Here is a 14480-nt window from a genome sequence, read left to right on the forward strand (position 1 = left end):
CCTCTGATCTTTTAATTCCTGTAGCACTTAGGTCAATATGTACACCTTTAACAGTATACCATGTGATTTTAGGTGTTGTTCTCAAACATTTTTTTGTGAAAAATTTTCTCTCCCCAAGTTAGTAAGTTTTTAAACCACATGGGTCACAGAGTAGATGCAAAAGCTACCCCAAAGACATTTTTTCCCTGAACATTTGCATTTTCTTGTTTCACAGATGAGCTGTCTCCACAAAACTGAATATACATCTTTTGATTTTCAGGATTGGGAAACAGAGAAGTAGTTCGACTATAGAGACTTCATCTGCTTTGTTCTCTGCTGTGGCCCCAGTGTCTAGGGCTGCACTTGGAACGTAATGTAACTGATGCTCAACACCCATAAATATTTCTTGAATGAAATGAAAAGGTCCATTTTTTTCAGGTGTCATGTAAAGGTGTTATAGAGTCAGGTGCTTCCCTGTGGCAACTGGATCTTACTAGGGAAAAGCTAGTAGCCTCCCTTTGCGAGAAGTCATGCTCTGGATCCTGGTAGAATTGCCGTGGGCTCCTTTGTAAAAGAGGATATCTGTACTGACTCTTACTCCAAAGGCCTGATGCAGTACCGTATATATTTATTTGCCTTTAAACATTTGAAGAATCATCATGGACAGAAAGATTAGAATTATGGCCAATCATGGAATCGAAGATGTTATATTCAGGCAAATTTTAGGTCAATTTAAGTACTTTCCAGCATTTTAAGCTCTGATATTTACAGGCAGAGTCTGTATGATGATTTTTTTGGAGATTTTGTAAGTAGGAAATTAACAGGTTATATAGAAAGGGGAATCAAATGCCCTGTAGGGTCTTATCAAACCATATTCTATGATTCATCTCCTGGTTAATTAGCCTTCAAACACCTAATGAAGGGCTTCTATGTTGCTAAGCCCTAGGCAAGGTAACAAGGGAACAAAAGATGAATTAGGCATGATGCCTTCTTTATGGTAGCTATCATTTGAGTGGGGAAGTAAGATTTGAAAATAGATAACAATATTCTGTGTCAAGTGCTAACACAGAGATATGTCTCATGTACACTTTGCAGTAAGAGCATGAAGAAAGAGGTGCTAATTCTGACATTGGGATGGTAGGAAGGCAACACAGAGGTATACTATTTGCTCCAGGTTTTTTTTTTTTTAAATCACTCATTTTATTTATTTATTTATTTTAAATTAATTAATTAATTATTTTATTTTTGGCTGCATTGGGTCTTTGTTGCTGCGTGTGGGCTTTCTCTAGTTGTGGCGAGAGGTGGCTGCTCTTTTTTTTTTTTTTTAAAACATCTTTATTGGAGTATAATTGCTTACAATGGTGTGTTAGTTTCTGCTGTATAACAAAGTGAATCAGTTATACATATACACATATCCCCATATCTCTTCCCTCTTGTGTCTCCCTCCCTCCCACCCTCCCTATCCCACCCCTCTAGGTGGTCACAAAGAACCGAGCTGATCTCCCTGTGCTGTGCAGCTGCTTCCCACTAGCTATCAGTTTTACGTTTGGTAGTGTATATATGTCCATGCCACTGTCTCACTTTGTCCCAGCTTAGCCTTCCCCCTCCCCGTATCCTCAAGTCCATTCTCTAGTAGGTCTGCGTCTTTATATCCGTCCTACCCCTAGGTTCTTCATGACCACTTTTTTTTTTTTATAGATTCCATATATATGTGTTAGTATACGGTATTTGTTTTTCTCTTTCTGACTTACTTCACTCTGTATGACAGACTCTAGGTCCATCCACCTCACTGCAAATAACTCAATTTTGTTTCTTTTTATGGTTGAGTAATATTCCATTGTATGTATGTGCCACATCTTCTTTATCCATTCATCTGTCGAGGGACACTTAGGTTGTTTCCATGTCCTGGTTATTGTAAACAGAGCTGCAGTGAACATTGTGGTACATGACTCTTTTTGAATTATGGTTTTCTCAGGGTATATGCCCAGTAGTGGGATTGCTGGGTTGTATGGTAGTTCTATTTTTAGTTTTTTAAGGAACCTCCATACTGTTCTCCATAGTGGCTGTATCAATTTATATTCCCACCAACAGTGCAAGAGGGTTCCCTTTTCTCCACACCCTCTACAGCATTTATTGTTTGTAGATTTTTTGATGATGGCCATTCTGACCGGTGTTAGATCATATCTCATTGTAGTTTTTTTTTTTTTTCTCATTGTAGTTTTGATTTGCATTTCTCTAATGATTAATGATGTTGAGCATTTTTTCATGTGTTTGTTGGCAATCTGTATATCTTCTTTGAAGAAATGTCTGTTTAGGTCTTCTGCCCATTTTTGGATTGGGTTGTTTGTTTTTTTGATATTGAGCTGCATGAGCTGCTTGTAAATTTTGGAGATTAATCCTTTGTCAGTTGCTTCATATGCAAATATTTTCTCCCATTCTGAGGTTGTCTTTCATCTTGTTTATGGTTTCCTTTGCTGTGCGAAAGCTTTTAAGTTTCATTAGGTTCCGTTTGTTTATTTTTGTTTTTATTTCCATTTCTCTAGGAGATGGGTCAAAAAGGATCCTGCTGTGATTTATGTCATAGAGTGTTCTGGCCAGGCAGATTCTTAACCACTGCACCACCAGGGAAGTCCTTTGCTCCAGGTTTTGAAGGATGAAAAGAACTCCAGTGGGCAGAGGAGTGGTGGAAGTGCACTGGAAAGGGAGGAAACTGAGAGGGCCCTTATAAGAGCCAGAGATGGTCCATAGAGGCATCATGACAGCTTGACTCCACAGAGGGCTTGCTATTCTTTTGTCTCCTACAGAAAATAGCATGTTCCCCACACGAGGGGACTGCATTACAGTGTTGATTCACTGGATCGTATGACCTACATGTTTCCCCACAATAGGTCATTTTCTTTGACTTGTCTCTCATTTTCTCATAGCTCCTAGCGTCATGCTTGGACTGTACTAGCAATTGCATAAATATTTGGCAGAGGATTGATTTCCTGTTAGGTAAAATGAATTAATTAATCACCTTATGTCTTTTTAATTAAAAAAAATAATTGAGCAAATATCTTCTGGGAGCTAATATCCTGGGTCAGAGGGTCCTTCCTCAAAATGACTTTCTATCAAATGTACAACAAATAGAAATTCTCTCCCCAGGTCACCACTGTTACTCAGTGTGGGCCGGATGCAGCCAGCCTTCTCTGAGAAGTAAACATCCCTGAGGCTTTTCATGGGACAGTGGGGTGGCTTCGAGTCAGAGACCTGAGTTTGAAGTTCAGTGTTGGCTAATTGCCAGAAGTATGATGTTACACAAGTAATTTGTTTCTGTGTCTCAGTTTCCTTCTCTCTAAAATGAAGCTAGCAGTAGAACCTGTTGTAAGAATCAACTAATGTATAAAAAGCATTTAACACAGTGCTTGGGACATTCTCATCTCCAAATAGATGTTGCTATGTTATTTTTACATCTTCATGAGATTTTTCTTTAATCTGATATTTTTGTGGCTATGTGCCTTGACAATTTTGGGTTTATTTACTTGGACTCAGAGTCATCGGGGCAACTAGACATGTATAGCTAAAGGTTGTCTTCTAGCAAGTGAAGGAAATGAGTAGGGAAATGTAAGAATGATGGTGAAAGGGAAAGAGAGAAAAAGAAAAAAGGAGAAAAATACGTTTCAAAGTCACGCTTAAGGACTTTTTCTTTATTTCTTTAAGTTTTTGCTTCAGATCTATTTGGTGTGTCACCATAGTCTCATTTGAATTGTTCCCATGTTTGGAAAAGCAAACATTAGAATACATGAGCACATATATACTCAAATACTGCCTTCAATGCTGATAAAAATTAATGCTTCCAATCACTCATTCAAGTATTGATAATTATATGAAACCAAAAATGATTAAAAAATTAATAAGTGCTTTTTAGAAAAAGTATTGTCTGCTTTTATTATTTCCTTTAACTAAAAATCATTTCCAGTCAGTGACTGCTGTACTTCAGACAGAGTGATTGAAAACACAGTAGGAACTTTTATTAGGGTGAAAAGTACACTAATGCCACTGATTATTGGAGTGCTATTTCACATGCTAATGCAAAACTAATATTAAAAATGCTATTGCTCCTTATGTGAATATTCAAAAAAAATTTGGCCATTCCTTTGTTGGAGGTTTTACAAGCAGTGTAACATCATCATCATCACCACCATCATCATTATTTCAATGAAGAAAGCCTCCTCAAAGCTGACTAAATATGAAAGAAATAAGTAATAAAAATAAAAAATATGACTAAATTGGTAAAGTGTCACTGGATGAAAGTGAGTTTATAAAAAACATCAAGCAAAATAACTTAAGCAACACAGAATTACTAAATGAGTTGAGAAATCACTGTCAGTTGCATCACGTTACCGATTTTTAACCATGGGGTTACAAACTACTGTTCTTTTCCTGGGCATTTTATATTGCTGCCTCTACTTCAAAGAAGTAAGATGCAAATATATACTGTACTGAAGTCAGACTGAGTGCCCACTTTGGTTTATTAGGATAATATAGGGGGTTAGAACATGAGGCTAGGGCTGTCATTCCCAAAATTGTGTGTAGAGGAACTGAGTTATTTTAAAAATTTGAGGAAAGCACAATAATACTCCATGTCTGTTGAACACCAAACAAAGCATTCACTGGACGTAGTTCACAGTTTTTATATCAGATAAGGCTGTGTTCTATTTGATGATGCTACATGTTTGCAAAGCTGGGTTTTTGACCATTTCAGTGTTAAAAAGTGAGTAGTGCACAAAAATTGGTTGAGGTAGAACAGGAAATGAAGTGACGATGTGCGATCTGATTCTAAGAGTTGAGCAGTGCAGTGCATAGCAGGCATATACACCTCATTATTAAGTAATTGTGGTTATTCAAGAATGAAATAAAAATACTATTTTCCTTTCAATTTGTGTATTATTTTTTCAAACAACTACAAGGTTATTTGAAAAAGAGCAAAAATACAAATACAGAGAACAGAAATACGTAAGTTGTTTGGACCTGACTACTTAATAAAAGGAAATACAGCTTGGAGGCCCCGAGAAAAAATTACTCACACTCTAAAGATTCCCTTGAACCTGGGAAGTTTGGGAACCTCTGGGTTATAGCGTTTCCTTCTGAGTATATTTTTAATTGATCAGGACACCTTATCTATTGGTGTCAGGAAATGCAAATTATCCTATATCTAGTCCAGCAGTGTATCGATTAACCAGTGCTTCCTGACTGTTTCTAGTGTGACTCATCTATGTATTTCAAAGGAAACCATCTTCACTGATGTGCTGTCAGGCTTGTATCCAGTCCTTTATTTGTACATTACCCACCCTTCTCTCTTCCTTTTTCTTTCTCTCTCTGTCTCTCTGTCCTATGTTCTCTGTGTCTCCCTTTCTCTCCCCCCACCCCCCCCACACACTTTCTTAGCACACGGATACTGGCACGGACTGCACAATGATACAATATCCTGAAGTGGGCTGTGCATTTCAGGAGTGATCAGAGATAGTAGATTTAGTTGAATGCAGTTAGGGGTGAATGAGGGTGCCCACTTAGCCCTTGGGAACAAACGAGCACAAACTGGTAAGAAACTCGGGTTAGAGCAGGGCCATGCTCTGGGATTTCAATCCTCCAGCAGCTGTTCCCCACCTCCTCAAGCCTATTCCTAAACACACCACCTGATAAGAAAAATTCTGCTCGGCTCTGAATTCACCGTACCAGTTACAAGGCCATAGATATTCCCTAGGCTGGAGGGGAAATTAGGAAATAACAAAGGACAGACTTAGTTTCTTCATCTGTAAATCAGATGGCATTCAACTGGATATCTACAAGAGATTTTTGAAACCCTTAAAGTTTATAATCTTGTGAATTCAGCTGTGAGCAGAATTAGCAAAAAGAACTGACAACAGTACGAGAATCAAGACATTTTGTCCTAATGCGTAGAATGGAGCACTTTTAACAACAGGAAAGAAGACAACATGCCAACACAAAGTAGTCAGATCTGAAAGTGTGGATTGCCTCTCTCTCCCAGCTTGTGTCAAATGCCATCATTTGGTAGACAAACCCCCAAAGCATTGTCAGACACCATGTCAGAAGCTATTAGTGGAAGCACTTAAGAAAAATGACTGATTTCCCTTTGCATTAGGAATCTAAGTTTCCCTTTTGATTAACCACTTAGTAGTCTGACCAGCAATGTACTTACCAGTGTACACAGAAGACTTGATAATATCTGACTTTACTGTCCCGTTACAAGTACTCAAGCATTTACCGCTCTCTTTGTACTTTGGGGCAGGGAGTGGCTTTATAGCTCCTCCACAGACTGAGAGAGTGGCACTCTGGTGAGGTGATTCTGTCCTGAAGCATAATAACAAAACAGGAAAAATCTGGCCCCCACCTCCCTAATCCAAAGGAATCAGAGATTATATCTTGTTATTTACTTTATGTACTTGAAATTCCTGGTGCCAAGTCCTGGCCACAGTTAGGACTCGAGCTTGCAGAAATCTAAATGGATAATCCTGAGCCAGTGTTGGTCTAGGAGTCCCCAGTATACCGGATGAACCCTGTCTAGGAGATAAGGAATGTTATGCAGAATTTGGAACCTAAGGTTAGCCATTGTTTATGTTTTAACTTGATTAATTGCAACAGTGACATGCTAAGAGAAACACTGGTGATATGTACTTTAGACTTACTCTTCTCCCTGCAAAACAGAAATTATTTTAAGGAGTCACAGCAGCATCTTCATTATTCATAGATTTCATTCTTCAAAGGGGAGGGAATAAATAAAATAAAGCAATCATGACAACAACTGCTACACCAAAGATTCACTTTTAAGTGTTTTGAGCCATCTCTCATTTAGAGACAATCATTATTATTTTAAAATCATACATCACCTACATTATTAAATTCAATTTTTTCTGTTTATTTTTATTCTTATTGTTTTTTAAAATTAATTTTTATTGGAGTATAGTTGATTTACAACGTTGTGTTAGTTTCTGCTGTACAGCAAAGTGAATCAGTTATACATATACATATATCAACTCCTTTTAAGATTCTTTTCCCATATAGGTCATTACAGAGTATTCAGTAGAGTTCCTTGTGCTATACAGTAGATCCCCATTAGTTATCTATTTTACATATAGTAGCATGTACATATCAATCCCAATCTCCCAATTTTTAAAGCCTTCCTGAGCACAGATGATTGCCCAGGCACTTGGGAAATATGACAAATATATGGGAGGAGCATAGCCTTTGGAGTCACAAGACCTGGGTTTAAGTAATGTTTTCGCCAGTTACTTTTAATCTTGGGAAAATTATGTAACTTTTTTAAGCTTTAATTTCCTCAATTTAAGATAAGCATAAGAATACTTGCCTCAGATGATTGTGGTAGGGACTAGATGAGATAATCTATGTAGAGCGTCTTGTACATGGTACACACTCTGCAAGTGGCTGCGATGGCGATGATGGTTATGGTGATGACGATGATGAGGACGATGATGGTGATGCCATTGCCAGAACAGATAAGCTGTCTTGATTATTGATTCATAATACTGAAATGACTCCCACAGGTACAGAGAGTAAACTCCAAGACAGATTGGTAAGACCCAAGCAGGGGAAAGGTTCTGGAAGGATAAATCTTTTTTTTTTTTTCCTGAATTTGGACATAGTATCACTACACTCTTTGGCCCTACATGCAGAGGGCCTTCTGTATCACTGTGTCTGTTGCTTGCTCATTAGGCTCACCCTTTGCCTTATTTCCGGTTTATTAAAGACTTGGCACAGAGACAGCATTGTTTGTTCTGTTGAGCTCAGCTGCCTTCCTGTAGCTATGAAGATGATAGTATTTGGATGATTTCAAAGCTTAATTTTTACCCAGAAATTAAGCCTTCAAGACTACTATTAGTTCAAGTGTGTTTTTAAAAATCAAAATATGTTTGACATTGAGTCATGGATACCTTGATGGCCAGGGCCACAATTAGTGTCCCAAACTGCAGTACTTAGGCACTTACACTGATTTGTACATGCACCCTTGGAGCACACCAAGGAGGTCCCAGGGCCTTGCCAGGCATGCTGCTAACATAAGTGGAAACAAAAACTGTATAGTGTTTGATGAGCATAAACATGATCATGTATCATAGCATCTCATTTTCTATAATTAGCAAGAAACTTATAGTAATTAAAAATGAGAAGACTGGCCTTCAATGGCACCTTCACTTTCTGCTGTTTTTAGGGTTTATTGTCAATTGTACTTGAGGCCCTGGAATGGGGAAAGCTCTCCAGGCCCCTTTTTGAAGTGAACCTAGACCCTGAGAAATAAAATTGATAGACAATGATGCCCTTTAGGGAGTAATTTGGACTTTCTGTCCTTTGAGCACAGGGTCCCTTAGTGGTTTATTGGGAACACGTGACTAGTTCTGGTCACTGAACTGTGAGCCAAAGTAACAAGTGTCTTTTCTGGGCTCAGAGGAGTTAATTGCCAGTGTGAGATCCCATAGCACTTGCTTTTCCTTCAGTGTGTTAACCAGCAACTTTCAGCATGGCTGTTCCATTAGCCTGGATGCCTGAGTAACTATGATGAGCAGAGCCTACCTGCCAATGGATGCATAGCATGAAAGAGAAATAATTTTTGTCTTATTTCAAGGTCTTGAGATTTGAGAATTAGTTGTTAATGCATCATACCTATCTTGTAATGACTGTTGCACTAGAGGGGTGTTTCTTGTTCCTTCATTGTATTTCTAAATCATCTTTTTATTTTTAATGAAATTGTTTATTTTTATTTATTTTTTAAATTTTACTGGGTTGAGTTCCTTTTTTAAAAAATAAATTTATTTATTATTTATTTTTGGCTGCATTGGGTCTTCGTTGCTGCACACGGGCTTTCTGTGGTTGCGGTGAGCAGCGGCTACTCTGTTGTAGTGTGCAGGCTTCTCATTGCGGTGGCTTCTCTTGTTGCGGAGCACGGGCTCTAGGCATATGGACTTCAGTAGCTGTGGCTTTCAGGGTCTAGAGTGCAGGCTCAGTAGTTGTGGCGCATGGGCTTAGTTGCTCCGTGGCGTGTGGGATCTTCCCTGACCAGGGCTCGAACCTGTGTCCCGTGCATTGGCAGGTGGATTCTTAACCACTGTGCCACCAGGGAAATCCCTTTAAGTCATCTTCTGAAGTCTTACCTCTCTTCCTTTCTTCCCCTGCTCTGATTCATATTTACAGCCATAGAATCTTAAAATTGAAAGAGAGCATAGAATTTACTTCGTTTTAGTCACAGTTGTAAACTGGACCTACCCAGTGCAATTTTTTTCTTTCTCCCTCTAAAAAAAGTTAAAACAACCACAACTCCTTACCCTTCAACACCGCCCCCGTCCACCCAGAGCATCAAGAAGCTCCCTATGCCATTCTCAATAGATTTTTAAAAAAATATACGTCTTCTAAAGTGGGTTAATTCCCTAAGTCTCTTGCATGTTGAGGTTGTTCTTTTTCTTTTTGTGAGAATACACTTGCAGAATAGTAGCACTGAAAGGAGAGGTAGAAATAGTACCATGCCTACTTAAGGCCAATCATTTTGCTTGAAATGGGTCTTTTCTCTGTCAACAGTGGTGAATCAGTGACTCAAACCTCTACCATCTAAGGACTAGAGCAAATAGCAGCGACTTTAAGTTCCCTTAAATGTCTTTGTAGCTTGATGAGAATTTTGTGGGGAAATCTGCAACAGTGACTTAGAAACTGTCATATTACTTAAGGTGCTATTTTTTTTTTTTTTTTCGGTACGCGGGCCTCTCACTGTTGTGGCCTCTCCCGTTGCGGAGCACAGGCTCCGGACGCGCAGGCTCAGCGGTCATGGCTCACGGGCCCAGCCACTCCGCGACATGTGGGATCCTCCCGGACTGGGGCACAAACCCGCGTCCCCTGCATCGGCAGGCGGACTCTCAACCACTGCACCACCAGGGAAGCCCTAAGGTGCTATTTTGTAACCACCTAAGGAGTTTGTAATTAATGGGCAATACTTACATGGTGACATATCTAGAATAACAGTGGTGGGGTGAAGCAGGAAAAACACTAGGAAGAAGTCAGGTTTCCTTAGTATTTGTCTCTGCAGAGTGGGATAATCATCCTTGTTTTGCCTAAAACACGAGGTTGTGGTGAGGATTAGGTGAGATAATAATTGTGGAAGTGCTTTGTAAATACTACAGAACTCAATCTAAATCTTAAAAGTTTGCATCTGTTTTTTCTTGCTCATGTTGGTATTCCTAGAAATAGCATGGTCTTCTCTATATCTGCATTGGCCTCTGTGCTGTTGTTTTGTCTCAATGCAATATAAGTGCGGGGCTTGGCTCCTTCTCTATTCCACAAAATGTCCACCTTCAACTCAGTGTTTTTTGTGTTCAGTAACTTTACTGAGGAATCACAAGGAGAGTTTGCATTGCACCCTACCCAGCATTCTGCGATTCTGCTGGCTCTATTCTTTGTTTTTGTTCTTATTTTCTTTCCTTCCATCCTCTTTTAAATAACTTGAACCTTTTCTCTTGAAGAACCCTATTCTGCCCCAAACTCAAGTCTCTCTTTTTTTCCCCCTTGGCACTTGTGAGAATATTTTTTTCAAACAAATGTGGTTCCCATTCTTATTTAGATACCTTAATACCTAAATTAATATATTTAGTAATGTAGTCATTCATACAACTTTTTATTATTGTATTAGACACAAACATATTAAAACCATTTTTGAACCTTCTTTGACAACTTGTATTTCATCACCTTCTTAGTTCTCCTGGTGATTAGCTCCATTTTTGGTGTGTAGAGAGGGAATAAAATTGATTAACATGATATTTTACCTTGGATATAAGACAGACATTGGAAAATGAAGAAATAATAAATGATTTTTAAAAAAATTGATTCATCATCCTGCACACCATCATTTAGCACAGGCTGCAGAGTCAGACAGTTCTGGCAGTAAAACCCAGCTGGGCTTACTTATAAGCCACATAACTTGGGAAAGCCATTTTACCACTCTGCCTCAATTTCCTGATGCATAAAATGGGTTATGAAGATTAAATATGATGAAATAAAATCAAATTCTTTATAATATCTAGAACATAATAGACGATCAGTAAATAATGACTTTTTACTATTTTATCCAGTTTCCTTAGGTTGCTAGACTTGAAATAATTCAACATTAAGAGATATTGATGACCTTAGAGAATCAGTTACTTTCTACTGGCCAGTAGCCCAAAGTATAGAAATGTCTAACAATAAAACTCTGTTTAATGGTTATAATTGAAATTCCTCTCCCAGAATATGTAGCAGATGTAGATGGACATCTAGGTGTAAAAATACAAGTTTTAGACACTTCTCATCCACCAGGTAAAGCAGCCAATCCTTACTGCAGTTTGTTTGAACTGATAGTGGAAGCAATACCAGCTGGTATTCAGGAGACATGACTAGCCATGTGGCCCTGGATGGTAACCCGACTTCTTTGAACCTCTGTTTTCTTATCTGAGAGCATTCTTTTTAGTCTCTCCCACCCCTAAAATGACCTAGTGTCTTGCAGTGATCTTTTGGTTCCAAAGTAAAATTCCTATTGTTGCTTCACTCTGAAGAGTGCCAAATTATCCTAATCTCTGTATTTTCTGGGAGCTGGATTTTGTGGCTCCTAGGCACAAAATTGTCACCTTTGCCAGTGAACGTGATACAAAAGACATCCTATTTAACCATTATTAAGAAATTGACAGTTAAGGAATTATGATAAAGTCATAGAATATTATATCTGATGGGCATTAGTGATTATCTGACCCCCTCTTTTATGCTCAGATAAGAAAACTAAATCCCAGAAAGCGGAAGTGACTTCTTTAGGGACTACAAAAGTAACCTAATAGAAGGCAAGAGTGTAAACACTATTGCAGGATTAAAACAAAGTGGTTTGGTAATACAGAGGTGAAGGAGATGTATTTTGGCTGGAGGGACTGAGGAAAGCTTGATGGAGAATAGTATTTGACCTAGCATTGCAGGAAGGATGGGATCTTAACTACGAGAGGCTGGGGAAGCAAGAGCAGATAGCATGAAATAAGGGCAGCTAGTGAGGCAGTGTGGAGTGTGCTGGAGAGCAGGTGTGAGGGCATCACAGTGGGAGGAAGGCTGGGAAGGTAGGTTACAGCCAGTATGGAGGATCTTGAACAACAAAGGAAGTGATGGGAAGCCACTGAAGGTTCTTGAGAAAAGGAGTCAAGTGTCAGCAGGAAAGGATTCCGTAGCTTCTCTCTGTTGGTGCTGTCATAAACTCCTTCAAGTCTGGCTTCTAGGGACTGGAAGTTTTGGAGCAAGGTGAGGGCGCGTGGAAGAGATGGCTATGGAAGCAACTGATGATGAGCTAGGTAAACTAATTTAAAAACTATGATTCAATTAATTAAAGAATATAAAAATGATGTTATGAGCCTCTGGTAACCTTGAGAATGTGCTTTATGGATCTCTAACTATAGGGGGTATAATTAACCAAGGATCTTAGCGGCTGTACTTGAGATGCATTGCTATGCTTGTGCTCAGGCCCCTTTTCCCATGAGCTGCTTTCAGTCAGTGATGACACGGCGGAGAGACTGAAGCAGATCATTCACAGGAGAGTTAGGGCTTCTCTGATGGCTTGAGGACTCCCCAGTGGCTCTGCCGAATCTTCTGTAGACTGCACAACAGTCTATGATGTTTCTATGTTTCTATCCACCCTTCTTCCCTCTCTCCTTCACTCAGGGTCAGACTTGCACTGTAGTTTGATAGCTGTTTCAGCCTTTTCCTGCACTCTCCCTCTTTTCCCTCATACAGTTATTTTCCTTAATAAAACCCTTGCATGTTTAATCTCATTCTGGCATCCAACCTGAATTAAGTAGAATCTAATCTCAGGAGCCTTTGTTTTAGCTTCTTTGATCCGTGATCTGGTCATAAGGCAGACTGGACAAGAAAGTGAGGTATGTTCTGTGTAAACACATTCTCCCTCCCAGGAAATAGCCAAACGCTCTTTACTGGGGGTTGCAGGTCAGTAGCACCATCTTCCAGGATGAAAGACTAGTTATAAGGAAGAATCTTCCTTTGCCATCCTCATTATAATGTGAATGCTGGATTCTACCTCAGTTAAGCTTTTAAAATCTTTATTACTTGAAATTTTGTTACATATCATGGTCCAAGAGTTTTATTAAAAAAAATCTTTATCTCTCTGCAAAGAACAAATGTGAAACATTTGGCTTTGGGAATAGAAAATCAAGGAGCTATCATCTAGAAAAGGATAGTTAAAATAAAATTTAGTGAAAGGGAACCATCACAGGGAGAAATTTTGCAAGAAGATGGTAGCTAGCTAAGAGCCTTGACAGGAGAAGAACAAACATTGTACAGCAAGAAACACTAAGGCTGAACCTAAGGAGGAATTTGGCCCCGAGGTGTGGAAAAAGTGATGGACTAATCTCTGAAAGCAGCAGGTTTTTTTTTTTTTTCCAGAAACCTCAAACCAATGGTTCCTAAATTTAATGTGCACAAGAATCCTCCAGGGAACTTATCAAGACTATAGATTCCAGCAGAGGTTCTGATTCAGCAGGTCTGAATTATCATTACATCTTATTCAGGAATCTGCACTTCTGTGAACTCCCTGAGATATTCTGATGCAGAGAATATCTCTGTGGATCACAGTTTGGAACAAGCTATCCTAGATGGTTAGTCTAGGATAGTTTCATGTTTCAGGATGTATGGAGGCAAAGGAATAGACTTGAATGAGTCTTCCTTAGTCAATCTCAGGCTCTGGAAATGAACTATTTATGTTTTAAAAAGATATCAGAATACTTGGAATGATTTCAAGGGATCATCTTTCTAAAACTTTTCAAGGATATAAATTTAGTAACCATTTTGTCCTAATGGTGCTAGTTTTTCCCCCATTGATTCAGCCTCAACCTGACAATTGATTCTCAATCTTCCACTGTAGAAATAGGATAACAACCATAGTTATTTCACCAGGTAGTGGTAATGATGAATGAGTTATGAAAAAACAACTAGGACAATGCTTTGCACATTAGAAAGCAGGGATTGGCAAACTTTCCGTAAAGGGCCAGATAGTAAAAATTTTAGGCTTTGTTGAGGCATACTGTTTCTTTTGCAACTACTCAGTGCTGCCATTGTAGCTTGAAAGAAGCCACAGACAATGAAAGAATAGGTGTGGATGTGTTCCAGTAAAACTTTATTTACAGATATAGGTAGTGGGCTGGTTTTGACCTATAGGCAGTAGTTTGCCTACTTTTGCTATAAAGTCTTGATAAATTCTATTATTATTATTAATAATATAATGGCTTGCAAATAATCTTTAATAATTAGAAAAGTAATCAGTTTTTAACCAATAGCTAAGTATATATACCCTCTGCAATTTTTTTCAAAGGAATCTGCTTATAGGAGCAATGAAAAAAAAAAATCTTGTATTTAAATGCTGGTGTCATTTCAACGGCCTTTAAAGAGTTTTCACTGATAGGGATTGCCATCACATTGTTCTAGGCACT

General features: G+C 38.7%; 1 long non-coding RNA gene across 2 annotated transcripts in view; it reads left to right on the forward strand.

Annotated features, from left to right (window-relative positions):
- The window catches only part of LOC307184679, a 554503-nt gene that overhangs the window by 76628 nt on the left and 463395 nt on the right, over positions 1-14480 (forward strand). The window lies entirely within an intron of this gene.

The sequence above is a fragment of the Stenella coeruleoalba genome, assembly GCF_951394435.1.
Source record: "Stenella coeruleoalba genome assembly, chromosome: 1".
NCBI classification, from domain to species: domain Eukaryota; kingdom Metazoa; phylum Chordata; class Mammalia; order Artiodactyla; family Delphinidae; genus Stenella; species Stenella coeruleoalba.